Below are 8,799 nucleotides of genomic sequence, written 5' to 3'. Positions count from 1 at the left end.
AGCATGTACCGTACAGGTTTACACTGCTGTCAGTCACCTTTAAAACGTCTGACCTGGGATGCGTTAAGTGGAGTGCAACGTTACAGAACGTTCTGGTAAAACTGCATAGAACAGAAACCCTATGTCACTTTGATTAGGCCAGGGAGTCGTATCAATTTGATTGATATATTTGTAAGAAAGACACGTAGGCTGCCTTAGACAGGCCTGCCAAATGACGAACGTGCATAAAGATGGCAGAACGCAGATATGACGTCAATGTTTTAGCACTATCCACTGAGTTTTTAAACTGTTTTATTTTTTTTATTTCACCTTTATTTAACCAGGTAGGCTAGTTGAGAACAAGTTCTCATTTGCAACTGCGACCTAGCCAAGATAAAGCAAAGCAGTGTGACACAGACAACAACACAGAGTTACACATGGAGTAAACAATAAACAAGCCAATAACACAATAAGCAAGTCAATGACACAGTAGAAAAAAGAAAGTCTATATACAGTGTGTGCAAAATGCATGAGGAGGTAGGCAATAAATAGGCCATAGGAGCGAATAATTACAATTTAGCAGATTAACACTGGAGTGATACATGAGCAGATGATGATGTGCAAGTAGAGATACTGGTGTGCAAAAGAGCAGAAAAGTAAATAAAATTAAAACAGTATGGGGATGAGGTAGGTAGATTGGGTGGTCTATTTACAAATGGACTATGTACAGCTGCAGCGATCGGTTAGCTGCTCAGATAGTTGATGTTTAAAGTTGGTGAGGGAAATAAAAGTCTCCAACTTCAGCAATTTTTGCAATTCGTTCCAGTCACTGGCAGCAGAGAACTGGAAGGAAAGGCGGCCAAATGAGGTGATTGCTTTGGGGATGATCAGTGAAATATACCTGCTGGAACGTGTCTACAGGTTGCGATATGGTTCAATGTGCTAATAAATCAGCACAATCTACTCTTTCTGTATTTCAAATTCCCAGCATCTTGAAGCTGAAATGGGGATCATGTATATCCTGCTAATGACCAGACAAAAAAAAGAGTAATGGAAAGCAATGTACAATATATTGGGAATTTACTAAAAGGAGGAATTTGTGGTAAGTGCATGGGGGCCGCTAGCCCAAGATGTACTCTTAAGGAGCTTACCGTCACTCCTTAAGGTCCAAGGATCTTATGTTATTTTCAGAGGTAGACTGATTCTGGCTGCCAAAACAGCCAAATACGCCATCTAAACGCGAATTGAATGTCAATTGCGATATGATTCTAAAAACATAAAGCCCTTTACTTTCATGTCACAACAAAAGAATTATACTAATCAAAATATACACTGTTTTAACCGGCTTTATCACAGTTGCAGCCAACAGTATTTTTCAGTGACAAGTGTCTGGCGTCCTTCCATTATGCACAAGTGTTCGGATCATGCTAAATAGCTAATTAGCACAGGTGGTGCTTCGGTCTTCCATAAACACTAGCTGTAACGTGGAGATATGGCCATCTGGGAACACTAACCATAACCTTATAAAAGGTGAGTATTAATTTAACATATTGGTTTTTGAAAATTATTTCTCACTGATATGAAAGATTAGGTTCTAATGCTTCCAAAACCATACTGCAAGTGATGCATAGTAACGTTCAGAACGAACATTGGGGATCTTAAAACTCCCCCCTAAGAAAGACGCCTTCGTCCAATGACTTATGTGTAATGGAACTGAGAGTCATCACGATCAAAGGCTAAGGGGCCGCCATCTTTATCCACCTCCGCTATTTTGATGCTTTTTTCCAGATCTTTTTCAGGGTTGATCTGATTGGTCAAATTACCAATTAGTTAAAACAACTATCAGAATTGGACTGCCTGTCTAAAAGCATTAGTGTCTGTCTTTCTGATTGATGGCACTGATGGCACTGATGGAGGGAGTCGTGGCACTAGGAATCCAAGTCTAGGGTTTTCCTTTTCTTGGAGGGCTCTAAAGGTAAAGATCTTGCAGAAACTTTGTACAAACATGGTGTGACCCAGCCCTCGATCATGACTCAGTTCCATTACATTACACATAAGTCATTGGACAAAGGTGTCTTTTGTATTGGAGAGTTTGGTTAAGAGCCGCAAAGCTCGGTCTGAACAGTAACACGTATGGCTTGCGGTATGGTTTTGGAAGCATAAGGTCCTTATCTTTCATATCAGTGAGAAAGAATTTTCAAAAAATAAAAGGCTAAATTGATACACACCTTTATGGGGTTAAGGTTCCCACACAGCCATATTTCCATGTTGCAGCGTTTGTTTACGGAAAACAGATGGAAGACAGAGTGGACTACCTGTGCTAATTACCTATCTTCGTCACCGAACACGTGTGACGTGTGTAAATGGAAGACAGACACCACAAATATTTTGATGTGATATGAAAGTAGAGGGATTTATGTTTCTAGATCTGTACAGCAATTGAGAATCAATTCACAATAAGATGGAGTATTTGACTATTTTGGCTTCTAGAGCCAATGCGCCCTTTACACAGAATACATAAGGTCCTTGGACTAAGGAGTAACGTTAGGCTCCTTTAGTCCAATATTGGGCTAAGTGTGACCTAGCTTTCTACGGGCTAGAAGGATGATGGTTCCCCATGCAGGCCACTTTGGACAAGCTCTGGTTGATTGGTCACTTTCCTCGCAATATCGCAGAGGATTTGCATAAAGTTCAGCTTTCCCCAATGCTCCTTTCGCCCATGCTCCTTTCGCTCAACGATCCCCGCCCACTCCGCTTGAATTTTAATGGCTTCTGATGTTTCACTGCACAATGCCGCATTATATTAGCACGGGCTGTAAAAGTGGCTTCACATGCTCATGGGAAATGGTCAACTGGGAAGTCCGACATGATTGTGTTCAAGTGCTTTTGAACGCTCCCAGCGCCTGTACAATCTTTCTTGGGCACACTACCTGCAGCTTGCTACTCCCCACCACTCTGTCCTGGAGAGAGAAACTAAAATAACAAAGACAAGATTCAAGTTAATACTAATGTTAGACAAGAGTTTATCAAGCTCTGTGTTTTTCATTTACTGATATGTTTTCAACTTTTGACCAAAAAATAAAACATTGCTACATTGCGTTCACCGGCCTATGCCATGGCTAGTGCTAAAGGAACAATCAAATGTGTAGAGCAAGTGGAATTAACACTATTCTCCACAATACTATTAATATACTTAGCCTGAATAATAGGTTACATGAAGCAGCTATACAGGTAGGCTGATAAATCAGACTATGATACCAGAAAGTTTCCTTACAAGCCAAAATGTTGAATACAATTCAATTTATACTTGAGACAAAATATCCACAGGAAACTATTGTTTGCCCAACTTTTTAGATCGTCGGTACTGCCATTGAAGAGTCTATCACCTGGCACATGCGCAAAACCATGTAAATAAAACACCTGCAAGACTTCGGTTAGCATGCATTTATCATGTGCATGTACTTCCATCTTGTGTAAGTGCCTTATGTGATACGCAAACAAGTCTTGATTGCCACACACAGAGACCCACATTTTGAAATGGGTTTAATAATACTTTCCTGAAGACATTTTGTCTCAAATTTAGACCCGAGTAAGTACCAACCCCACAGACAATCAACAGAGTAAATATAAAAGTATTAAACATTATAGCCACGCATAATATGTAATTATGTGTGGCTATGCTATACAGGCAATGGAAAGCATAGTCACATTTGGGACTACTATACTGTACATGCTATTTGGATGCTTTGGGAAGGGCCTCTCTGGACCTGCATGAACATCGAGCCTAATGTAGACCTAACCACAAAGTCTTCCTGAATTTTGAGTGGGCACAACAGTAATACATCTGGAGGCACAGACTGAGAGGGGGCCAATAAGACTATAACAATAACTCACTGTAATCTCAGTTGTCTAAACCAAAGCTTTTTGGATGATTGTAGAAGTAGGCACTAAAACAATTGCCAAGATCTCTTCAGCTCATGGGATGAGGCCAGGGGAGAACAACTGCCCCCTCTCATTGAAGCCATGGTGTTCAAGGCCAATCAACAGTACTGCAGGCATTGTTTGCAGAAAACAGGATCCCCCATTTTAGTGAATGGGAAAATGGGAATTTTTGTGTTGCATCTTTGTGTAAAAAAAAAAATAATAATGTTCAGAAGACACTCATGTTACCAATAATTACTTCTAATACACCAGACGTATGTCCTTGGACCGATTGTTTGAAAAATCGCACACCGAAGACATTATAAAGATAATTTAGTTGTTAATTGCAGCCTGCAGTACCCCAGTAGGCCATCAACTTTAGTTACTCATTGAGAGGGGGCAGCACTGAGCTAGCCTGCAACGTTGCTTCCTGGAGTAGCTCAAACTGCACATGTTAAGTATCCATGAGATGCCATCTTAACCAACTTAATTTGGCTTCAATGGGTTATTGAGTCTTCACATAGGAATGAATGGTGTCACGTGATCGATGGCATTGTCTATTCATGGGCCAAGGCTATAGAGACTGTAGAACACAAGCTAAACTTTTGACACGTAGAAGATGAACAAAGATGTGTAAAACGTAGAGCTGCCAGTTGTCTCTGTCCTAGTCAAGATGACCCAGTGGTCATCAGCTTAAACCTTTACGTCATGATATTGGCTTTAACCTTGCTTCAAACCTGTCAGATCCCATGATGCCCTAGGCTTTATCTTAGAGACCTTGATGTCGCTCCAGCATGGTTTGTGTAACAGCCAACACAGCACATTATCATCATAGCCGTTCTTGATATAGTGAAACTTCAATTTCAGACTATTTATAAAGAGATTGAAGAAACCACAACAGAGAGACACTAACAACAATTATTTACCAGAACAACAACCTCCCAGTTCTTGCTGGTTTAGTTCACACACAGATCAATAGGCAGTTGTTTTTTGGACAGCAGTCTGGTGGTGTCTGAGATGTATCACAGCTTGATCCTAGTGTTGCTTTACAGCATGTATTGGTCAATATTATCCTTCCATAATGTACCCAGAGTGGTTTAACAAACGGAGCGTTCAAACTGATGGCGAACGCGCTCTCTGCTCTCAGCCCAGGTTGTTTTATTTAGAGCAGAGCAAAACTGCCGTTTTTTCCCATCGGCACGCACCTGCAGCGAGGCTATCGATCGGTGGGCACCCGTAGGGCCTAATTTAAGACTCAAGGACTCTGCTAAAGTACATTAAGGGCTGAGCACAAAGAGAGGGGATGGAAAAAATCGGAATTAATTTAGAGAAAAAAGTGAAGTCTAACCGATGCATGTGCTGCTGCATATGAAAGATCAATGGATAACAGTGGGTTTATATCCAACTAGAACATAATGAATTTGGCCTAATTGCGTGTAGGCCTTCTGTATATGAATGACCAGCCAATGATTAGGTTCTATATAATTGGCATGGAGCCCTTGGTGGTGCATAATCTCTCACATATTTTGCATTCACCCATCTTCAATTCCAAGTAAGTCTCTGTTATTGCAAAGCAAGTTACGTTTTTACTACATTCGCTAATATGAAACTACGGAAAACATCCACAGCCTACGCATCTGCACTCTCATCTCTGTTGGCCTGCCGTTTCCCTAATGTTATTCTATCTCGGTCGCCTTATTCATGCGAAACAGTGGAGTTCACAGTAACATCACTTTGGTTCTGACTTTGTAGAGATGTAGAGAAGGCGATTCATCTCTAAAAGTCACCTACATTAACGCAGAGGATCCCCTAATCTCTGGCTAGCCTGGTGTAGCTGTCTCCCTCCTCTGCCCTCTCTCCGTCTCCTCTCCCTTCACCCAGGGTAATTGCTCTGTGAGCTCCAAGAGGCCTTCCGAGTGCCACCGGGCACCTCTCCCCAGCTCTCATAGTCTGGGCACAGTGACACCAATCTCGGGAAGGCCATGACACCATTTTGTGTAACTGGCCCTCGTGATGGAGATGGCATAATTGTTATAATTAGGCGGAGCAGAGCAGGGTGGCGCTGTGGTGACCCACCCCAGCCCAAGTCCATATGGTGGGAAATAGATAATGAGCCAGTTAATGTGCTGTGTCCATCAGGAAGAGATACTCAATATGGAACCGCGGCCATCAGTCTGGCTGGAGAGTTTTCTATTCCTTGCCTTTGTCTGTCGTGATATGAGTTTGCACTGTAGAGTGAGCATCGCTGCCACCATGTGACAGTGAGGTCTGAATTGTAGTCATCTACCTATAACTCTTCAACTCTCTAGAAGTCTCACAATATTTAATCAACATGAATGTGTTTCTGAGACTCTGTGTGTGCATGTGTATTTGTCTTGTTCTTTTGAATTCCATCATGCATCAGATGTAACTTTTATGCTTTGTGGCTCTCTCAATTTTTTTGAATATGAGATTGCCATTTCAAATGAACATACATTATACATCTAATGGCCAGTAATGTGAAGCAGTGTCTCCATAATAGACAGTGGCCCTGTGTGAGTGAAGGTCTATGTGTGTGATGTGAGGCTGATAAAGCCTGCTTTCTGCTCCAGGGAACAGGCACTGACCAGGATTCAGATTAGGCCATAATGGCTCTTAGGCCTGGGGCTAAATTGAAATGTAAAACCCCAAACCAAACATAATTTAGCCCTATACGTCTGCCCTGTTGATGTGGCCCTGCATGTGGATATTGACGACGCTGTTGGAGTTGTTGGACTATAATTTCTTGGACTGTAGTTGTTGGACTGTAATTTACTTTGTTCTAAAGAGCCACTCATCTCCAGGAGAACTATGAGACTGAAATTAGTTAGTTAGGCCTATGAGAATGTATGTTCAGGTGATGCCATATCATTTGACAGGCATGATTGTGCAACCTTACATTACTGTACTGTTAATGATTTGCATAGACGTTTTCATAAGAATGAACGAGAGGACAAGAGTGCTGCTAACTGTCAGACCATGGTGTATAAAATCAAATAAAGTACCTCTATGTATTTAGTAACTACCATTCAATGTCAGTTTCCTTTGTCAAACACTGATCAATATAATAACGTATTATATTTTCAATCAAACAGCATGAGCAACGAGGAAATTAACGATTGAGATGTTGCACAGAGCATAAGAAATACATGTTTTCGAGAAGTTTGACAAAGAGAAAATCTAGTTTCTCTCTTTCCTCGAGTATCTCTGACTCTCCACACACACAAGCAACACATCCACAACACACAGAGAGAGAGCTTGGCCAATTCAGGCTAGAGCCCTATGGAAAAGAAGAGGGGGGGAAAAGAGAACTTGGTTGAAGTCCTAAATACCAATGGCACGTTTGTAAATTCACTCTGGCTATCTACTCCCATTTCAGAGCACTCTCGTCTGAGTGTGCCAGAGTGAATTTACGAACACACCCCAAATGTCGTTGGTATTTTTCAGTGGTCACTGTATCCCATACATTTTTTCAATCTTTAACATTTCTTTTCAATAAAATGTTCTTGATGTTCACCATTCTGTGTTCTTGTGGTTCAAGGAGAAAGCAGAAGTCTTTAAATGAGAAATTAAATGAAAACACACAAACATGTATGTCATCTTGTTGTCATTGTTGATTCCTGGGTCAGTGTGTGGGGGGGGGGGGGGCATGTTGAACAGACACATGCACTGAGGAGTCTCTTCGGAGACAAATATGCACACACACATAGTGTAAGGAAAGGGCTCGTAAAGTAAGCATTTCATGGTAAAGTCTACATCTGATGTATTCGCATGTTTCAAATACAACTTGATTTGATACTACCTGGCCCCATAGGACAACCAATTAGAGACCAGCATACCATGGGAGACGAGACAAAGTATTCCCAGTACTCCCAGTGCTCTTATAAAGATAACTTGTAAACTACACTGGCCTTGAAATGTATATAGTACTGTATGTATAGGCTGGAAGTAGAAGCATAAGTGTTGTTGTCCGTTAGTTTACTCAAATTAGGGGAGGGGTGGTAGGGTTAGGGGAAAATAATAAAGGAAAATATATATTTTTTTAAATGTATATATATATATACTGTCAAGTTTTGACCTCTTTCTTGTGCAATTCCCCACTTGAAAAGGACAATCCCTCCACGTGAAGATTTTAACTGGATTTCACTCAATAAACAGTCATAGAATCAGTTGTTTGTCTTTTATTTACCATTCTTTGGTTGGCAGTAAACAGGTTGAAAAACCTCAAAAAAGAGATGACAAATACAAGTGATTATTTGAGTTGACAGCCTAATTAAATACACAAAATTATCCACATTCACCTCAGAAACACATTTCTGCCATTATCAAATACAAGTTTTCCACTGTTAAGCAAATGTTTCCCAAAATAGAAACCCACCATTTTTAATCAAATGAGCAGAATCAGTATATTTTTTATCTAAATTTGCATTTTAGCCAAATACATTCAAAATATTTTTAGTAGTAAAAATTACATTTATTTTCTAATCAGCAGTTAAGCAGACAAATCTTACATTTTTTAGCCAAAGATTTTTTAGACTATACATTTGTTACTGAATTAAGAACTTACTTAGTTTACTAAGATTTCTACAAAAGTTTAAATTACTTTTAACCATTTCAAACAAGTTCTATCAACAATGAATTTGGCTCTTCTTACTTTATACCCCACAAACAACATTTGAAGTTATAAATACCACTGCAAAAGTCCTATCAAAGTTAAGAGTTAAGTCTGTGTTTTCCAGAGTATCATTAGCAGTGCACTGCTTAAGTCAGTCTAACCAAACATGGCCAATATGGCGCTTACCGGCTGTCTTTCACAGTTTTGTGGAGGGCTTGGACTTGCACAGTCACCTTGATCACAAAGATGAAGTTTCCTTGGTCTTG

The sequence above is a fragment of the Salvelinus fontinalis genome, chromosome 37, assembly GCF_029448725.1.
Source record: "Salvelinus fontinalis isolate EN_2023a chromosome 37, ASM2944872v1, whole genome shotgun sequence".
Taxonomy (NCBI): Eukaryota; Metazoa; Chordata; class Actinopteri; order Salmoniformes; family Salmonidae; genus Salvelinus; species Salvelinus fontinalis.
Note: the sequence above shows the minus strand (reverse complement) of the source record.